At 39.1% G+C, this 22,423-nt stretch overlaps 1 protein-coding gene and 1 non-coding gene across 2 annotated transcripts in view; one reads left to right on the forward strand and one right to left on the reverse strand.

Moving 5' to 3' along the window:
* Positions 1 to 22,423, reverse strand: part of LOC121014167 (zinc finger protein 510-like) — an 82,449-nt gene that overhangs the window by 59,583 nt on the left and 443 nt on the right. The gene's annotated exons all lie outside the window — the stretch shown is intronic.
* On the forward strand, positions 21,553 to 21,657 carry LOC121014238 (U6 spliceosomal RNA). The gene has a single exon (XR_005783124.1). It is a non-coding gene; the product is annotated as a U6 spliceosomal RNA (small nuclear RNA).

The following is a 22,423-nucleotide window of genomic DNA, read 5'->3' on the forward strand; positions in this document are numbered from 1 at the left end:
CCCCAACTCAGACCTGGGATGTACTCTGTCACTCCCCTCTTCCCAGTCAGTGCTGTGGGTATAGTCGAGACAGGGCTTTTTGGGAGAGGAGCCCAGGAAAGGGGTAAGGGACCAGCTCTGGGCTCCCTTGGCAATCTTCCCGCCTGCCTGGCTCTACAGGATCTGGGACTCAAAAGCAAAAAGACAGGTGGCAATGAGCTCACACTTACTGATCATCTGCTATGTGTCATAAAGAACTCCAGATACTTGGTATTTGCCTTCCATTTCATCTTCTCAACAACCATCCAAGGTGGGTATCATCCTCAGGTGATCTTCATCAGGAAAGAGACCTTTAGGAGAAGGGACTGGGGTGATTCTCAGACGTGAAGCTGGTCTATTACAAATCTGTCCCTCCCAACTAGGGGAGGTCTGTTCTCAAGCTTCACTGTGTCTGGTTGCTCTTCACCCAAAGAAAGCTCACCATAAGGGGCTGGGCTTTCATTTTTACTGACATGGAGCCCCTGAGCTAAGAGCAGGAGTATGAGAGTATCAATGGTCAAAGGAATGCCCACAGAGAGAAACAGAGAAATGCTAGTCATATGGAAACACAAAACCTCTCATTTCTGGCAGGGAAAAAGAAGCATCCTGAAGGAAGCATCCTAAAGGGGGTTCAACACTGGTAAAGTTAGACATGCACTGAGGGACTCAAAGTCTGCTGAGCTCAAGGGCCCAGATTATATGCAGTCCCATTTCCAGAGGGCCTGTAGTACACTGGGATCTGTGGGCAGGCCTGCTGTTTCTGTTGCCATTGCGGCAGAGTTTGTTACTGGGATTATTAGAGTTCATAATAAGAAAACATCATATACAGGGTCTCAAGTGAATAGAAGGGATTGATTGTGAGAGATGAAATGAGAGACGAGAAGATTTGGGGTTTTCTGGGAAGACACTGGGGGTTACAATAAACTATCTCACTGAGAGAGAGTTCAGCCACAGCCCTTTCTATGCTTGCAGGTGAACAACAGGCGATGCAAGTGGGAACTAATGAGAGGTGCCAGGGCCAGCCTTTCCCTCCATCTCCTATCTCAGGTGGTGCCAGGGGAGTAGATTGGGAAGGGTTTGTCCCCTTCCACTTTTGGAAACAGAACAGGAGCTGAAAGGAAGAAGGGGTTACAACTTCCTTTTCCATCCAGAAAATTGAACTAGGGATAAGAAGGTTTGAGTCTTGTCCAGGTTCCAGCACCAACTTACTATGTAACTTCAGCAAAGTCACTCCACATCCTTGGACTTCTATTCTTCCTCTGTGAATCAGAGATAAAGCACCCTTCACAGAATGATTACAGGTGGGAATCCGACTGATAGGAATCACTTTGAGTGGCACAGCAGGGTGCCAGTATCTGTCCCATATAGGGATGTGTACATGAGGGTGCCTTGTGCTAAACTCTACCTCCCCCAGACTCTCTCCTTCTCACTGCCTCTCCTGTCTCTCCTTTCCCTTTCCCCCTCTCTTAGACAGAATGGTCTCTCGCTTCTTCCTGCAGGAAAAAGTAAAAGGAGAAGGAGATTCACACTCCCCCATTCCTTGCCCCCACTTAGCTTTCAGGGGGAAGTGAAGTGCTAAGCACCTTTAAAATCTATTTTCCCAGAGATTTAGAGTATAATGACAGTCTGTTTTCAAGATACTGTCTTTCATTGGTTTTTACTCTAAAGGACTTTATGCCTCTACCAAGGAATGAGACACTTCTGCTGTGACTAAAATATTCTCAACAGCTGAATACTTTGTAGGAAATAAGAAACCTAAAATAAACCTGAGGCACCTAGGTGGCTCAGTTGGTTGAGCATCTGACTCAATTTCAGGTCGAGTCATGACCCCAGGGTCCTGGAATCAAGCCCCACATCAGGTGCGCTGAGCATGGAGTCCATTTGGGTCTCTCTCTCTCTCTCTCTCTCTCTCTCTCTCTCTCTCTCTCTCTCCTTCTGCCCCTCTCCCCCACTCTCTCTCTCTAAAAAAAATAAATAGGGGCTCCTGTGTGACTCAGTTGGTTAAGCGTCTGACTTCAGCTCAGGTTCATGAGTTTGAGCCCCATGTCTGCCTCTATACCGACAGCTCAGAGCCTGGAGCCTGCTTCAGATTCTATGTCTCCCTCTCTCTCTGTCTCTCTGTCTCTCTGTCTCTCTCTCAAAAATAAACATTTTTTTTAAATTAAAAATAAATAAAAATTAAAATTAAATTAGAAAACAGAAAACTAAACATAAACATGTTTGCCTCACTTTCCTCTTAAAAAGGAGCTTGTGGGAAGGTGCAAAGCCCTGTGATATTGGCCATTCCAAGATGGGAGAGCAAAAAATAAATAAAATAAAACCCTAAATTCTTATTAAACTCTCTTATCTCTGGACTTTTCTTCCATTGAAATCATGAACCAGGCTGAGTTTACTCTGAAGATGACTGCAGAACTCTGTAACAGAAAGGGAAGTGTGTGATGTACCTATCTGGAGGACTCCTGTAGATAGACATCTGTTGCCACCATCTTTGAACAGAGGTCAGTATCTCACTATAGCTGTAGGCAAGTTCTAGGTATTTAAGTGTTTCATTGAGAACCCACTCATATCCCTTACTTCTCTGTCAGTGAGATCTCCCAAGGCATCTTTAAGGATACAAGGGACACATATACATCATGTTCCCTATGTGATAGAAGATCATTATAAAGATGCATAGGGATATGAAGAGTTATGAGAAATTCTCTCATCTGCCTATCTGTGATTGCAGAACCCAGGCCTTTTAGAAACAGGGACTTCTGGGTGGCTCAGTCCATTAAATGTCTGACTTTAGCTCAGGTCATGATCTTGCCGTTCATGGGTTTGAGTCCTGCCTCAGGCTCTGTGCTGACAGCTTGGAGCCTGGAGCCTGCTTCAGATTCTGTGTCTCTTTCTCAGCCCCTTCCCCACTTGTTCTCTGTATGTCTCTCAAAAATAAACAAACATTAAACAAAAAATTTAGAAAAGAGATCATTATTTGAGACATAGCTTGATCCTCAGTGATACAATTTCTTACATATAGGTAGCATTTCTATTTCCCAAGAACTATAACAAATGTGATTGGACCACTCAGAAACAATTGTTCCACATGGTATCTCTGGCTTCATAGAATAAGCACGGCTTGAATGCAATTTCATTACCTCACTGACTCCCAGTCAAGGAACTAACTGCCTGTGGGAGGTGCCATAAATACTGCATGAGAATATATTTAAATCTCTAATACATAGAGAACAACAGCCCAAGATTATAGGTTTTTAAATCAATTTCACGCTGATCAAAAAGGATTTAAATAATATAACAGAAAGTGAATTTAGAATAATAGTCATAAAATTAATCGCTGGGCTTGAAAACAGTATAGCTGACAGCAGAGAATCTCTTGCTACAGAGATCAAGGGACTAAGGAACAGTCATGAGGAGCTGAAAAACGCTTTAAATGAAATGCATAACAAAATGGAAACCACCACAGCTCGGATTGAAGAGGCAGAGGAGAGAATAGGTGAACTAGAAGATAAAGTTATGGAAAAAGAGGAAGCTGAGAAAAAGAGAGATAAAAAAATCCAGGAGTATGAGGGGAAAATTAGAGAACTAAGTGATACACTAAAAAGAAATAATATACGCATCATTAGTATCCCAGAGGAGGAAGAGAGAGGGAAAGGTGCTGAAGGGGTACTTGAAGAAATAATAGCTGAGAACTTCCCTGAAGTGGGGAAGGAAAAAGGCATTGAAATCCAAGAGGCACAGAGAACTCCCTTCAGACGTAACTTGAATCGATCTTCTGCACGACATATCATAGTGAAACTGGCAAAATACAAGGATAAAGAGAAAATTCTGAAAGCAGCAAGGGGTAAACGTGCCCTCACATATAAAGGGAGACCTATAAGACTCGTGACCGATCTCTCTTTTGAAACTTGGCAGGCCAGAAAGAGTTGGCACGAGATTTTCAGTTTGCTAGACAGAAAAAATATGCAGCCGAGAATCCTTTATCCAGCAAGTCTGTCATTTAGAATAGAAGGAGAGATAAAGGTCTTCCCAAACAAACAAAAACTGAAGGAATTTGTCACCACTAAACCAGCCCTACAAGAGATCCTAAGGGGGACCCTGTGAGACAAAGTACCAGAGACGTCACTACAAGCATAAAACATACAGACATCACAATGACTCTAAACCCATATCTTTCTATAATAACACTGAATGTAAATGGATTAAATGCGCCAACCAAAAGACATAGGGTATCAGAATGGATAAAAAAACAAGACCCATCTATTTGCTGTCTACAAGAGACTCATTTTAGACCTGAGGACACCTTTAGATTGAGAATGAGGGGATGGAGAACTATTTATCATGCTACTGGAAGCCAAAAGAAAGCTGGAGTAGCCATACTTATATCAGACAAACTAGACTTTAAATTAAAGGCTGTAACAAGAGATGAAGAAGGACATTATATAATAGTGACAGGGTCTATCCATCAGGAAGAGCTAACAATTATCAATGTCTATGCGCCGAATACCAGAGCGCCCAAATATATAAAACAATTACTCATAAACACAAGCAACCTTATTGATAAGAATGTGGTAATTGCAGGGGACTTTAACACCCCACTTACAGAAATGGATAGATCATCTAGACACACGGTCAATAAAGAAACAAGGGCCCTGAATGAGACATTGGAACAGATGGACTTGACAGATATATTTAGAACTCTGCATCCCAAAGCAACACAATATACTTTCTTCTCGAGTGCACATGGAACATTCTCCAAGATAGATCATATACTGGGTCACAAAACAGCCCTTCATAAGTTTACAAGAATTGAAATCATACCATGCATACTTTCAGACCACAATGCTATGAAGCTTGAAATCAACCACAGAAAAAAGTCTGGAAAACCTCCCAAAGCATGGAGGTTAAAGAACACCCTACTAACGAATGAGTGGGTCAACCAGGCAATTAGAGAAGAAATTAAAAAATATATGGAAACAAACGAAAATGAAAATACAACAATCCAAACGCTTTGGGACGCAGCGAAGGCAGTCCTGAGAGGAAAATACATTGCAATCCAGGCCTATCTCAAGAAACAAGAAAAATCCCAAATACAAAATCTAACAGCACACCTAAAGGAAATAGAAGCAGAACAGCAAAGGCAGCCTAAACCCAGCAGAAGAAGAGAAATAATAAAGATCAGAGCAGAAATAAACAATATAGAATCTAAAAAAACTGTAGAGCAGATCAACGAAACCAAGAGTTGGTTTTTTGAAAAAATAAACAAAATTGACAAACCTCTAGCCAGGCTTCTCAAAAAGAAAAGGGAGATGACCCAAATTGATAAAATCATGAATGAAAATGGAATTATTATAACGAATCCCTCAGAGATACAAACAATTATGAGGGAATAGTATGAAAAATTATAGGCCAACAAACTGGACAACCTGGAAGAAATGGACAAATTCCTAAACACCCACACACTTCCAAAACTCAATCAGGAGGAAATAGAAAGCTTGAACAGACCCATAACCAGCAAAGAAATTGAATCGGTTATCAAAAATCTCCCAACAAATAAGAGTCCAGGACCAGATGGCTTCCCAGGGGAGTTCGACCAGACGTTTAAAGCAGAGATAATACCTATCCTTCTCAAGCTATTCCAAGAAATAGAAAGGGAAGGAAAACTTCCAGACTCATTCTATGAAGCCAGTATTACATTGATTCCTAAACCAGACAGAGACCCAGTAAAAAAAAGAGAACTACAGGCCAATATCCCTGATGAATATGGATGCAAAAATTCTCAATAAGATACTAGCAAATCGAATTCAACAGCATATAAAAAGAATTATTCACCATGATCAAGTGGGATTCATTCCTGGGATGCAGGGCTGGTTCAACATTCGCAGATCAATCAACATGATACATCACATTAACAAAAAAAAAGAGAAGAACCATATGATCCTGTCAATTGATGCAGAAAAGGCCTTTGACAAAATTCAGCACCGTTTCTTAATAAAAACCCTTGAGAAAGTCGGGATAGAAGGAACATACCTAAAGATCATAAAAGCCATTTATGAAAAGCTCACAGCTAACATCATCCTCAATAGGGAAAAACTGAGAGCTTTTCCCCTGAGATCAGGAACACGACAGGGATGCCCACTCTCACCGCTGTTGTTTAACATAGTGCTGGAAGTTCTAGCATCAGCAATCAGACAACAAAAGGAAATCAAAGGCATCAAAATTGGCAAAGATGAAGTCAAGCTTTCACTTTTTGCAGATGACATACTATACATGGAAAATCCGATAGACTCCACCAAAAGTCTGCTAGAACTGATACATGAATTCAGCAAAGTTGCAGGATACAAAATCAATGTACAGAAATCAGTTGCATTCTTATACACTAACAATGAAGTAACAGAAAGACAAATAAGGAAACTGATCCCATTCACAATTGCACCAAGAAGCATAAAATACCTAGGAATAAATCTACCCAAAGATGTAAAGGATCTGTATGCTGAAAACTATAGAAAGCTTATGAAGGTAATTGAAGAAGATTTAAAGAAATGGAAAGACATTCCCTGCTCATGGATTGGAAGAATAAATATTGTCAAAATGTCAATACTACCCAAAGCTATCTACACATTCAATGCAATCCCAATCAAAATTGCACCAGCATTCTTCTCGAAACTAGAACAAGCAATCCTAAAATTCATATGGAACCACAAAAGGCCCCGAATAGCCAAAGTAATTTTGAAGAAGACCAAAGCAGGAGGCATCACAATCCCGGACTTTAGCCTCTACTACAAAGCTGTCATCATCAAGACAGCATGGTATTGGCACAAAAACAGACACATAGACCAATGGAATAGAATAGAAACCCCAGAACTAGACCCACAAACGTATGGCCAACTCATCTTTGACAAAGCAGGAAGAACATCCAATGGAAAAAAGACAGTCTCTTTAACAAATGGTGCTGGGAGAACTGGACAGCAACATGCAGAAGGTTGAAACTAGACCACTTTCTCACACCATTCACAAAAATAAACTCAAAATGGATCAAGGACCTGAATGTGAGACAGGAAACCATCAAAACCTTAGAGGAGAAAGCAGGAAAAGACCTCTCTGACCTCAGCCGTAGCAATCTCTTACTCGACACATCCCCAAAGGCAAGGGAATTAAAAGCAAAAGTGAATTACTGGGACCTTATGAAGATAAAAAGCTTCTGCACAGCAAAGGAAACAACCAACAAAACTAAAAGGCAACCAACGGAATGGGAAAAGATATTTGCAAATGACATATCGGACAAAGGGCTAGTATCCAAAATCTATAAAGAGCTCACCAAACTCCACACCCGAAAAGCAAATAACCCAGTGAAGAAATGGGCAGAAAACATGAATAGACACTTCTCTAAAGAAGACATCCGGATGGCCAACAGGCACATGAAAAGATGTTCAGCGTCGCTCCTTATCAGGGAAATACAAATCAAAACCACACTCAGATATCACCTCACGCCAGTCAGAGTGGCCAAAATGAACAAATCAGGAGACTATAGATGCTGGAGAGGATGTGGAGAAACGGGAACCCTCTTGCACTGTTGGTGGGAATGCAAATTGGTGCAGCCACTCTGGAAAGCAGTGTGGAGGTTCCTCAGAAAATTAAAAATAGACCTACCCTATGACCCAGCAATAGCACTGCTGGGAATTTATCCAAGGGACACAGGAGTGCTGATGCATAGGGGCACTTGTACCCCAATGTTCATAGCAGCACTCTCAACAATAGCCAAATTATGGAAAGAGCCTAAATGTCCATCAACTGATGAATGGATAAAGAAATTGTGGTTTATATACACTATGGAATACTACGTGGCAATGAGAAAAAATGAAATATGGCCTTTTGTAGCAACGTGGATGGAACTGGAGAGTGTGATGCTAAGTGAAATAAGCCATACAGAGAAAGACAGATACCATATGGTTTCACTCTTATGTGGATCCTGAGAAACTTGACAGGAACCCATGGGGGAGGGGAAGGAAAAAAAAAAAAAAAGAGGTTAGAGTGGGAGAGAGCCAAAGCATAAGAGACTGTTGAGAACTGAGAGCAAACTGAGGGTTGATGGGGGGTGGGAGGGAGGAGAGGGTGGGTGATGGGTATTGAGGAGGGCACCTTTTGGGATGAGCACTGGGTGTTGTATGGAAACCAATTTGACAATAAATTTTATATATAAATTAAAAAAAATAAAATAAAATAAAATAAAATAAAAATAAATCAATTTCACTATAGTCAGAAAACATTCTCTAACCTTTCAATCTTTAGAATTTGTTTCAAATTTCTTTGTGGCCCAAAATATGGTCTTTGTGTTTTGCATATATTTGAAAAGAATGTGTATTCTGAAGTTGTTCAGTATAGTTTTCTACATAGATCTACATATAGTTTTCTATATCCTTTCTAGAGCTACTTCTTTGCTACTTTTTTCTATTGGTTACTGAGAGAAGGGTGTCAAATTCCCAAGGAAGATTGTGTCTTTTTTTCTCTTTTTAGTCTCTGTTTTTGCACTGTATATTTTGAAGTTTTCCTATTAGGTATGTATATACATATTTATGACTATGTCCTCCTGATAATTTGATGCTTTCTCACACGAATTGTTTCTTTTTATCTCTGGCAATACCCACGGTGTTGAGTCCTACTTTAGTAAGCTGTATCAGGTTTCTCATGCTTGGTGTTTACAGAGTATGCTCTATCACTATTCACATTTCTACTTTCAATCAACCTGTGTCTTTGCAGTTAAAATACCTCTCTTAGACAAAATATAATTGGATCTTGCTTTTTTATCCAGCCTAAAAGCCTCCATCTTTTAGTTTGAGTGTTAAGTCCATTTACTATGATAACTGATATAGGTGAGCTTGTCTACAGCCTTGGGGTTTTTTTCCCCCTTCAGCACTTAAAGAAGTCATTCTCTCATAATGGTCTTTTTGAGGTCATTCAGATTTTAATTTTGATAAGAAGTCTACTGCCATTTCTAGGGATGTTCCCCATTATGGACCATGCATTTTTATTTCCTCCGTATTCTTTTTTTTTTAAGATTTTATTTTTAGGGGCGCCTGGGTGGCTTAGTCAGTTAAGCATCAGACTTCGGCTCAGGTCATGATCTCACAGTTCGTGAGCTTATGCCCCACACTAAGCAGCTCAGAGCTGCTTCAGAAACTGTGTCCCCTCTATCTCTCTGCCCCTCCCCTACTTGTGCGCTCTTTCTCTCTCTCTCTCAAAAATAAATAAACATTTTTTAAAATATTTTATTTTTAAGTAAACTCTACACCCAATGTGGGGCTTGAACTCACAACCCTGAGATCAAAAGACTGAGGCAGCCAGACACCCTTCCTCTGTATTCTTTTAACATTTTCTCTTTATATTTCATTTCAAGAGATTTTCTATGATATACCTAGGTGTAGTTTTATTCATATTTCTCAGCTTAGGTGTTGGGCTTTGGGGGCCTGTGATGTGATGTTTTTCACCAACCTTGAAAAATTTAGGCTATTATTTCTTCAGTTTGTCTTTCCTATTATCAAATACATATTTTGCAATTCTCCCTTCTTTCTCCCTTTGTGTTTCCAATTACACATGTTAAATCACTTGCTATTTTCCCACACATCACTAAGGCTCTGTTTCTAATTCTTCAATCTATCTCTACCTTTAATCTTTAGTTTGGATAATTTCTATTGATGTCTCTTCAAGTTCATGAACTTTTTCTATATTCACCAATAATTATCAAGCCCATCCAGTGATATTTTTTCATTTCACCTATTCAACTTTTCAGTTCTAGAATTCCCTTTTTTATAATTATCATATATATCTCTGCTTAAGTTCTCCATCTGTTCACTCATTATGTCCATACCTATGTCTTTATATGAAAATAGCTGCTACAAAATACATAGGGACTAATTTCAGGATCTAAATCATCTTGGGTCTTTTCTATTGGCATTTTTTCCCTTGGATTTGGGTCATATTATCATGTATTTAGTAATTAATGATTAGATGATGGACATTATGGATGATATATTGTAGAGATTCTGTTTTATATTTGTAGATCTTGAATATTGTTCAGGCAGACAGTTGAGTTACTGGTGGATCCTTTTGACATGTAAGGCTTTGTTTTCATCTTTAATAAGATGTGTCTATTATAATATTGAACTTAATTCTAGGACATGGTCTTTCTCCAAGGTGTAATCTTATTTCTAAGGACTGACTTTTCTATGGTTTCACTGAAACACCAAGGTCCTATCTAGGTTTCTCTACTACAGCTGGCCAGAAGTGCTTACGTCTTCCATCAGTGTCTAACAGCTGATACCGTAATTTAGTTCTCAGTCTCACAACAAACAACCTACAGTAAGCATCATGGAAACCTGGCCTGCATCCATTCAACCCTGCTTTTGGCCAAGGACTCATTTTGAATTAAAACCAGACCCCTGCCACCCCTCTCTCCCTCTACAACATATGTGTGCACACATGAACATATGCATACACACGTACGCGCACACACACACACACACACACACACACACACACAAACCGGAATTTCCTTGTCTTAAGAAACTTGTCCTACAAATTCCAGTTACTTCTTTAGTCCAGCAGGACCATTACCGCACTTGAGCTCCAACTCTTTGTGCAAAACAGAAGAGTACCTTGTGAAGCAAAGGGCTAAGGGATTGAGGGACTAAAAATGTGCATTTCTGTTCTCTCAAGTATCCCTGGCCTGAAATGTCTATTTTACAATGCTTGAAAATAGTTGCCTCCTATTATGTCAACTTTTATGTCTGTTTTTGGTGATGGCCAGACTGATACAAGTAAGTCTATCATTGGCAGAGCTGAAGTCTTAGCTATTGCATTTTTTAAAATTGTGATAAAATATATACAAGATAGGGGCACCTGGATTGCTTGGTCGGTAGAGCATGAAACTCTCGATCTCTGTCTGGGTTGTGAGTCTGAGACCCACAATCGGTGTAGAAGTTACTTTAAATTGCATTTAGGGCACCTGAGTGGTTCAGTCGGTTAAGCATCCAACTCTTGATTTTGGCTCAGGTCAGGATCTCATGGTTTGTGAGTTCGAGCCCTGCATCAGGCTCTGTGCTAACAGTATGGAGCCTGTTTAAGATTCTCTGTCTCCCTCTCTTTGCCCCTCCCCGGCTCACGATCTCTCTCTCTCAAAAATAAATAAGTAAACATTTTCTAAAACTGCATTTAAAATATACATAACATAGGGGCACCTGGGTGGCTCAGTCAGTTGAGAGTCTGGCTTTGGCTCAGGTCATGATCTCATGGTCTGTGGGTTTGAGCCCCATGTGGAGCTCTGTGCTGACAGCTTGGAGCCTAGAGCCTGCTTCGGATTCTGTGTCTCCCTCTTTCTGTCTGCCCCTCCCCTGTTAGCATTCTGTCTCACTCTAAAAGAAAAAAAAATTAAAAAAAAATTTTTTAAATATACATAACATGAAAATTACTTTAACCATTTTAAGTGTACAGTTCAGTGACAGTAAGTACGTTCGTATCATTGTACAACCATCACCACTATCCATGTCTAGAACTTCTTCAATATCCCAAACTGAAACACTGTGTCTATTAAACAATGACACCTCATTTCCCTTTCTCCTAACCCCTGGCAACCACTATTCTGCCTCTGTCTTTATGAATTTGACTACTCTAAATACCTCATATACGTGGGATCATACAATATTTGCCCAATTTGTTAGGCTTATTTCATATAGCATAATGACTTCGAGGCTTATCCATATGTAGCATGTCACAATTTCCTTCCTTTTTAAGGCTTAATAATATTCCATTGTATGTACTTATTACATTTTGTCCATTCATCTGTTAATGGGCACTTGGGTTGTTTCCACTTTTTAGCTATTGGAATAATGCTGCTATAAACATGGGTGTACAAATATCTGTTCAAGTCCCTAATTTTGATTACTCTCTGCATATACCCAGAAGTAAAATTGCTCTATTGAATGGTAATTACATGTTAAATTTTCTGAGGAACTTCCACACTGTTATCCATGGGGGCTACATCATTTTTTATTCCCATCAGCAATACACAAAGGTTCCAATTTCTTAACATTATCACAAACATTTGTTTTATGGTTTGTTTGTTTTTATAGTAACCATCCTAATGGGTATGAAGTGGCATCTCTTTGTGGCTTTGATTTGCATTTTCCTAATTACTACTGATGTTGAGCATCTTTTCACGTGCCTGTTGGCTCTTTGTAGATCTTCTTTGGAGAAATGTCTATTCAAGTTCCTTGCCATTTTGAATTGGTTGTTTGCTTTTTGTTGTTGTTGAGTTTTAGGAGTTCTTTATATATTCTGGATATTAATCCTTATCAGATATGTGATTTGCAAATATGTTCTCCCATTCTTTGGGTTGCCTTTACTTTGTTGACAGTGTCCTTTAATACACAAAATTTTAAGATTTTCATGAAGTCCAGTTTGTCTGTTTTTTCCTTTCTGCCTGTGATTTCCATGTCGTATCTAAGAAATCATTGCCAAATCCAATGTTATGAAGATTTCCCGCTATAAATCTAACAGGTTTATAGTTATTTTGAGTAATTTTTGTATATTAGAGGACTAGGTATTAGGAAAGGGTCCAACTTCATTCTTTTGGATGTGGATATCCAATTTCCCCAGCACTATTTGTTGACTGTCATTTCCCATGAATGGTCTTTGACACTTTTATTGAAAGTTATCTGACCATATATGTGAAAGTTTATTTCTGGAATTTCTGTTCCATTCCATTGGTTGACATGTCTGTCTTTATGCCAATACCACACTATTTGGTTACCATAGCTTTGTAGTAAATTTAGAAATCTGGAAGCATGAGTCCTCTAACTTTGTTCTTCCTTTTCATGATTGTTTTGGCTATTCAGGGTCCCTTGCGATTCCATATCAATTTTAGATTTTTCAATTTATGCAAAAAAACAAAAAAAAGTCATTGGGATTTTGACAGGGATTGCATTGAATCTAGATGCATTAACATCTTAACATCTTCCAATCCATGAACAGGGGATGTCTTTCTATCTGTGTCTTTCAGCAATGTTTTGTAGTTTTTACTGTATGAATCTTTCATTTCCTTGGTTAAGTTCATACCTAAGTATATTTTTTTCTTTTTGATGCCAGATAAATGGAATTATTTTCTTAATTTCATTTTCAGAATATTCGTTGCAAGTGTATAAAAATGCAATTGGTGTTTGCGTGTTGATACTGTACTTTGCTATTTTACTAAAATCTTTTATTATCGGTAATCATCTTTTGTGTGCAGATTCTTTAGGATTTTTTATATATAGTACCATGTTATCAGAGAGTATAGTTTTATTTCTTCCTTTCCAATTTTGATTCCCTTTATTTCTCTTAATTGCCTAGTTGTACTGCCTAGAATTTCCAGTACAGTGTTGAATAACAGTGGCAAAAGCAGGCATCCTTTTCTTGTTCGTGATCTTAGTGGGAAGTTTTCAGCCTTTAACTATTGAGTACTATTATGTAGATTAGTATATAAATGCTCTTTATCATGTTGAGTAAGTTTCCTTTTATTCTTAGTTTGGTGAATGTTTTTATTATGGAAGGGCATTGAATTGTGTCAAATGATTTTTGTGTCAATTGAAATGATCAGGTGGTTTCTTACCTTCATTCTATTAATGTGGTATATGACATCAATCAATTTTCTTTTGCTGAACCATGACTGCATTCCTGGGATAAATTCCACTTGGTCATGGTATATAATCTTCTTAGATTTAGTTTGCTGGTATTTTTAAGGATTTTTACATCTGTACTCATAGGGCACATTAGACTACATTTTTCTTTTCTTGAAGTGTCTTTGTTTAGCTTTTTTATCAGGGAAGACTGGGCTCATAGAATGAATTATGAAGTATTACATCTTCTTTTATTTTGGTGAGTAATTTATAAAGGATTTATGTTAGTTCTTCCTTAAATGTTGGGTGCAATTCTCCAGGGAAGGCCTTTGGTCCTGGACTTTTGTTTTTTGGGAGATTTTTGATTACTGATTCGTTCTGTTTACTTGTTATATGACCATTCAGATTTTTTATCTCTTCTTGGTTCTGTTTTGGCAATGTGTGGATTTTTAGAAATGTGTCTGTTTCATCTAGTTTTGTCTAATTTGTTGGTGTACATTTATTCATAGTATTCTCATAATCCTTTTTCTTTCTGTAAGTTTTGTAGTAATGTTCTCACATTCATTCTGAAATTTGATGATTTGAGTCATTTTTTCTTCGTCTAGGTAAAGTTTGTCAACTTTATTTAACTTTTCAAAGAACCAACTTTTGATTTCATTGATTCTTATGGTTATTCTAATTCTCCACTCTAGCATTCATTATTCCCTTTCTTCTGCTAGCTTTGGGTTTGGTTTGCTTCTGTTTGATGTTACTTAAGATGTAAAGTTAGGTTATTGATTTGAGATCTTTTATTTTTAAGTAGGCATTTACAACTATAAATTTTCTGTCACATACTGCTTTGACTGCATCTCATCAGTTTTGGTATGTTGCATTTTGTTTTTATCTTAAAATATTTTCTGATTTTCCTTGTGATTTCTTCTTGGACCCATTGGTTGTTTAAAACTGTGTTGTTATTCTTGCTATTTAATTTCCAGAGTCCTTAGATAGCTGCTATATATATTCTGTTGAGAATTTATAGTTGCATTCAGTGGGAGACACAAAGTAGAACGTGCTTATTCCATCTTCTTTGGAATTGGACCCTTCTTTTTCTGTTTAGCAATTTACTATAATTACTATATGAGTGGGCGTAAGTCTACCACCTTGGTATTTTGTTTTTTCTTTCAGCACTTAAAGAAGTCATTCCCACATAATGATTTTTTGACATCTTTCTGGCCTCAACTATTTCTAATGAGAATTCTTCTAGCATTTGTACAGTTGTTCTCCACTAGAAATTCTTCTGTATTCTCTAGAAGACTATAATTAGATGAGCCAAAATCCAAGCAGCGGGAGGAATACATGATACCAAGTGACATCATGAAGTACAAAACCATGGTGCTGAAGAAAAAATAATAGTTAACTGGGGGAAGGAGAGGACCCCTTTCTAAAGACATGGGACTAGAGTTGAATTTTAAGGACAAAGCAGATGGACACCAGGAAGTAACAGGCAAGGGAACTGATTATTCACTCATGAGAAGGATGAGCTTGGGAGTTTGTGTGAAGTTGTCCTGACAGATACAGAACCCATAAGGAGAGACTCACAATTTCTCTCTCAATCCCTCAGGGGTGAGATCCCTACAAGGCTTTCAGGGACAGAGTTTATACTTTAAGGTTTATAACACAAGGAAACTCAAGTAGAAATTTGAACCCTAGGATCCTATAGCCCAGAGCCTTGTCAACCTTGCCTTCCTCCTCCACATTGTCTACTTCTAATCCCTCCTTCCCTACATAACTTTCATGGGAACTCTTGAAACTGGTTTCTTGGTAAACTGAAAAAAAGTATCCAAAAGAAACCCACAGGTCTCCCGTGAACCCTTCTGGAATCCCTGTTGTGACTCTGAAGCTCCAAAATCTGGCACCAGATGGTAGATTTCAGAACAGTTTGCCTCTGGATCAGTGCTCCTTTGGGTCCTCCTCAGACTTTCAGGGAATGTGGCAGCAGTGAGAAGTGCCCTCACAGACCCATTGCCTTTACATTCCTGGGACCTGCAACTGGCTTAAAGGAGTACTTCAGGGAGGTTTAAACAAATCAGGCGTCATTACAGCAACAATCTACCACATCCAGTATTATCCACCCGTCTTGAGGCCTGCTGAAGATCATCTCTCTTCCTTTGGGGTTACTAAGAAAGATCCTTCTTCCTTCCTATGATCAGTGTGGTATAAGTGTATGAGCCATTCTGCAACCATAAGGAGAGAACTTGTGGAGTAGGGCTAGGGTGGAATGGGGCTAGGCATCAAGGAGAGAGTAAGAACTAAAACAGAGCAGATGTGATAGTTAATTTTATATGTCAACTTGGCTGGGCATCGGCACCCAAATATGTTTTCCAACATTATTCTAAATATTTCTGTGGGGGCATTTTGGGATGAGGTTAACATTTAAACTGGTAGACTGAGGGGCGCCTGGGTGGCTCAGTTAGTTAAGCGTCCAACTTCAGTTCAGGACATGATCACATGGTTCATGGGTTTGAGCCCCACTTGGGGTTCTGTGCTGACAGCTCGGAGCCTGGAGCCTGCTTCGAATTCTGTATCTCCCTCTCTCTCTCTGCCCCTCCCCTGCTCACACTGTCTGTCTCTCTCTCAAAAATAAATAAATATTTAAAAAAATTTTAAACTCATAGACTGAGTAAAGCAGATCACCTTCCATAATGTAGGTGGGCCTCATCCTATAAATGAAGGTCTGAATAAAAAAGACTGACCTCTCCTGATCAAGAGGGAATTCTGCAACATCAGCTTCTTTCTGTGTCACCAGCCTGATAGCCTTCATACTTGAACACCACTTTGACTCTTTCCTGGGTATTTAGCATAATGGCCTTTAGACTTAGACTGTAGTGTTGGCTTTTCTCTGGGTCTGCAGATTTTAGACTTGCCAGCTTCCATAAACATGTGAGCCAATTCCTTAAAATAAATATCTATATGCATATACATCCTGTTGATTCTATTTCTTTGGAGTACCCTAATACACCCCCTCAGATCATTTTGTACCACTCTGCACACACACATCAATTTCAACCAGCTTTCACTTCCAAATGCCTGCACCAGTGGTTCTTGTTTGGAGAACCATCCTTGCTTGGCCAATTAGAATGGCTTTGCCTGTATGTGCAGAGAGTTAAATGTGTCTGTGCCTTTTCATCCCACTGGATGACACTTAACCAGTGAAAATCATGAATGAGAGAGTGCAAGTCCATCTCCCATCCTTCTGGTCGAGACAACTCTGATATATAATTTATACTCCAGAACTCCCCTATGGGATCAGGCTGAAACAGTCCTCTGCAGATGTCCCTAATATTGCAGCCTCCTTGGCTCTCATCTTTTCCCTATCTCACTTCCCAACTTCTTTATCAGTTCCCCTGTAATATGTCCTATACCCAGTCCCAATGTGGTGGCATGTAGGTTTTTCCCACACTTTGAACAATTCTGTAACACCAGGTGAGTATCCTATAATTCAAATAAATTCTGACATTATCTACCCAAAATAGCATCAGATACCACAGATTAAGGAATCAGACCCACAAGACTTCTCTCCATTTCAGATACCAATCGTAAGCCCAGGTTGTTACCTGTGCTTCTGACCAACTGGCTACAGATTGGAAGTTCCTACAAACCCCATGCCCACCCTGCCTTGGACTTCAGATGCCAATTGCAAGTCCAGGTCTTACCTGTACTTCTGACTGACTAGATATAAATCAGAGATTCCCATGACCCCCTCCTTGGGTTCAATTAATTTGTTACAGAGGCTCACAGAATTCAGGAAACCTTTACTCACTAAATTACTGATTTATTACAAAGGATATTAAAGGGTAAAAACAACAGCCAGATGACGAGATACATAGAGTGAAGTCCCAAACAAATGAACTTATGTCCTTCTGGAGTTTGGGGCCTGCATGTTGGCATATGGAAGCATTCTGGTTCCCTAAACTGGAAGCTCTCTGAACTTCTTCCTTTTGGGCTTTTCTGGAGGCTTCATTACATAGACATGATTAATGCAATTATTGGTCACTGGTGATTGATTGAACCTCCAGCCTCTCTCCCCTCTGTGAAAATCAGGGGTGGGACTGAAAGTTCCAAACCTCTATTCATTGTTGGTTCCCCTGGCAACTAGCCCCCATCTGCAGGTGCTTTCCAGAAGTCATCTTATTAACATAATCTTATTTGTGATGGACAGGAGCTTGTTATGAATAACAAGACATCCATTACACCTTTCTGGCTCTGAAGTGATTTCAGGAACTGAGGACAAGAGGACAAATATTATAACAAAAGATGTTTCCAGTTTTCTTATTGCTCAGAAAATACCAAGGGTTTTTGGGGAGCTGTGAGTTGTAAGCCAAGAACCATAGATGAAAACATATCTTAGATAAATTTGGTCATCTAAATGATGAAATAAATATTTCTTATAAATCACAATATTGCACCCTGGGAACACTTTCTTTTTTTTAATTGTTTTTTGATATGAAATTTACTGTGAAATTGGTTTCCATGCAACACCCAGTGCTCATCCCAAAAGGTGCCCTCCTCAATGCCCATCACCCACTTTCCCCTCCCTCCCACCCCCCACCAACCCTCAGTTTATTCTCAGCTTTTAAGAGTCTCTTATGTTTTGGCTCCCCCCCCCCAACTTCTTTTTTCCTTCCCCTCCCCCATGGTCTTCTGTTAAGTTTCTCAGGATCCACATAAGAGTGAAAACATATGGTATCTGTCTTTCTCTGTATGACTTATTTCACTTAGCCTAATACGCTCCAGTTCCACCCACATTGCTACAAAAGGCCATATTTCATTCTTTCTCATTGCCAAGTAGTATTCCATCCTGTATATAAACCACAATTTCTTTATCCATTCATCAGTTGATGGACATTTATGCTCTTTCCATAATTTAGCTATTGTTGAAAGTGCTGCTATAAACATTGGGGGACAAGTGCCCCTATGCATCAGCACTCCTGTATCCCTTGGGTAAATTCCTAGCAGTGCTATTGCTGGGTCATAGGGTAGATCTATTTCTAATTTTCTGAGGAACCCCCACACTGTTTTCCAGAGCGGCTACACCAGTTTGTATTCCCCCAACAGTGCAAGAGGGATTCCATTTCTCCACATCCTCTCCAGCATCTATAGTCTCCTGATTTGCTCATTTTAGCCCCTCTGACAGGCATGAGGTGATATCTCAGTGTGGTTTTGATTTGTATTTCCCTGATGAGGAGTGACGTTGGGCATCTTTTCATGTGCCTATTGGCCATCTGGATGTCTTCTTTAGAGAAGTGTCTATTCATGTCTTCTGCCCATTTCTTCACCAGATTATTTGTTTTTTGGGTGTGGAGTTTGGTGAGTTCTTTGTAGATTTTGGATACTAGCCCTTTGTCTGATATGTCATTTGCAAATATCTTTTCCCATTCCGTTGGTTGCCTTTTAGTTTTGTTGTTTCCTTTGCAGTGCAGAAGCTTTTTATTTGCATGAGATCCCAATAGTTCATTTTTGGTTTTAATTCCCTTGCCTTTGGGAATGTGTCAAGTAAGAAATTGCTGCAGCTGAGGTCAGAGAGGTTTTTTCCTGCTTTCTCCTCTAGGGTTTTGACGGTTTCCTGTCTCACATTCAGGTCCTTTATCCATTTTGAGTTTATTTTTGTGAATGGTGTGAGAAAGTGGTCTTGTTTCATCCTTCTGCATGTTGCTGTCCAGTTCCCCCAGCACCATTTGTTAAAGGGACTTTTTTCCACTGGATATTCTTTCCTGCTTTGTCAAAGATTAGTTGGCCATACTTTTGTGGGCCCAGTTCTGGAGTCTATATTCCACTGGTCTATGTGTCTGTTTTTGTGCCAATACCATGCTGTCTTGATGATCACAGCTTTGTAGTAGAGGCTAAAGTCTGGGATTGTGATGCCTCCCGCTTTGGTCTTCTTCTTCAATATTACTTTGGCTATTCAGGGTCTTTTGTGGTTCCATACAAATTTTAGGATTGCTTGTTCTTGCTTTGAGAATGCTAGTGCAATTTTGATTGGGATTGCACAGATTGTGTAGATTGCTTTGGGTAGTATTGACATTTTAATAATATTTTTTCTTCCAATCCAGGAGCACAGAATGTTTTTCCGTTTCTTTGTATCTTCTTCAATTTCCTTCATAAGCTTTCTATAGTTTTCAGCATACAGACCTTTCATATCTTTGGTTAGGTTTATTCCTAGGTATTTTATGATTCTTAGTGCAATTGTAAATGGGATCAGTTTCTTCATTTGTCTTTCTGTTGCTTCATTATTAGTGTATAAGAATGAAACTGATTTCTGTACATTGATTTTGTATCTTGCGACTTTGCTGAATTTGTGTATCAGTTCTAGCAGACTTTCGGTGGAGTCTGTCGGGTTTTCCATGTATAATATCATGTCATCTGCAAAAAGCGAAAGCTTGACTTCATCTTTGCCAATTCTGATGCCTTTGATTTCCTTTTGTTGTCTGATTGCTGATGCTAGAACTTCCAACACTATGTTAAACAACAGCAGTGAGAGTGGACATCCCTGTCATGTTCCTGATCTCAGGGGGAAAGTTCTCAGTTTTCCCCATTGAGGATGATATTAGCTGTGGGCTTTTCATAAATGGCTTTTATGATATTTACATATGTTCCTTCTTTCTGGGAACACTTTCTTAAGTGATTTTCAAAATAATCCTCAACTCAGGGTCTTTTCTAGGGAATCTGCATACACACACACACACACACACACACACACACACACACGAGTTATTTACTTATGTGTGCAAAAAAAATGTGTGAAAAGAAATACACCAAAGTAGCAAAAATTATTATTTCTGTGGAATGAATTGGGAGAGGAAGTGGATAGGGTGAGGACTTATATTTTTTAATTATTTTATTGCAGTGAGCATGAATTAAGTTTGAAATGTAAAAAATAAATTCAAGATAGGGAACAGTGGGTGGAACATATACTCCCACTCCCCCAACTATCCACAGGAATGCACCTAAAACAGTTTCTGGCACAAAATAAATGCCAAGAGATGTTTGTTAAATGAAGAAAGGAAAAACAAAAAGGGATAGTGAGGAACTCTGTCTACAAGGCCTAACTCCAACACTGCAGGAGCTTGTGTTTTCCTTCTCCTTGTTTTTCTGTTTCTTCCTTTTTATTTTTTTAATGTTTTTATTTATTTTTGAGAGACAGAGAGAGACAGAGCACAAGTGGGGGAGGGTCAGAGAGAAAGGGAGACACAGATTCTGAATCAGGCTCCAGGCTCTGAGTGGTCAGCACAGAGCCCGACATGGGGCTCAAACACATGAACTGTGAGATCATGACCTGAGCTGAAGCCGGATGCTTATCCAACTGAGCCACCCAGGCACCTGAATCCATTTCTTCCTTTTTAAAAAAGTTGTGTAGAATAGCAAAGGACTTTGAAAATGCCATTGTTCTGGTAATATTAAGAACCACACAAGTATAAAATAAGTGCAGCAATTAGCAAACTATTATCCACTTGCATAACAGGGTACTGGAGATTTATGAGGATGAAAAAGAAAGCCAGATGAGGCAGGGAAGTAACCCAAAAGAAAGATAAAACAAGGGGGCCTTAGAAGAAAAGCAAGGTCCCTAGGCTGAGAAGAACATTTAGCTTAGGGATTCTAGGCTGCCATTCTCTCCTTTCTCATCCAGATCTGGCCATTTAATTCAACTGAATAAATTTACTGAAAAGTGATCAGGCCCATGTTGCTTCCTTTTGCTACTGTTCTAAGCCCATCACATTTAGTATGGATAAAATTCAGAAAGGAAAACAGGAATAGAGAACAAAAGAGCAAGAAATTGTTAGTATGCCTGTCCCAAAAAACTGCCTGAACAAAATGGTTCCCTAATGACAAGCTCTCCATCAAGATAAATATACTAGTGCTCACGTCACCAGCACATATACTAAAATTGGAACAATACAGAGAATTAGCATGGACCCTGCAAAAGGATGACAAGCACATGTGTGAAACATTCCATATTTTTGTATTTGCAAGTTGCCAACAGAGTACATCTTCATAGGTTTCATCACAAGAAAAAATAATTTTCGTAACTATATATGGTGATGGACGTTAACAAGATTACTGTGGCAATCGCTGTGCAATACATACAAATATCTAACCATTATGTTGTACATTTGAAACTAACAATGTTATATGTCAATTATATCTCAATAAAAAATGATAAACCAAAGGACACAAAAAAAGCTTTGAAAATGAGGTCGCAAATGATCACTGCTATGTTTTCTGCCTTATATCTGAAATTCCCCAGTGAAATGCCTTCTTAAATTAATCTGTTCATCAGCTGTACCTCAAACTCAATATGTCCTAAAGTGAACTCCCCACACCAGGCCGGAAAACCTTCTCCAGCCCTCTTGTGTTTTTTCTGTCAATGAAGAAACCAAACCCACAGCTGCCCAAAGGGAATTCTGAGAATTCAGAATTTGTTTTTGACATCTCTCTTCCTTACTTCCTACATCAATCAATTGCTAAGTCCTATGTATTCTATTTCCCAAAATATCTGGCAGTAATATTAGGAACCACATATGTACAAAATAAATGCAGCGTCTATCTACCTCTCTCTGTTCCCAGTGCTGCTTCAGGCCACCAACACCTCTTCCCAAGAGGAAGTCAACAGCCTAAGGGTTCTCCCTGTCTTTTCTAATCCATTCTGATCCACAGCAATTATCTCCCTAAAACACATATCAAGTCACTCTCCAGCTTAAAATTATTCGATGATTTTTATGATAAAG

Source organism: Herpailurus yagouaroundi, unplaced genomic scaffold, assembly GCF_014898765.1.
Source record: "Herpailurus yagouaroundi ecotype Mexico unplaced genomic scaffold, PumYag 201, whole genome shotgun sequence".
Classification (NCBI taxonomy): domain Eukaryota; kingdom Metazoa; phylum Chordata; class Mammalia; order Carnivora; family Felidae; genus Herpailurus; species Herpailurus yagouaroundi.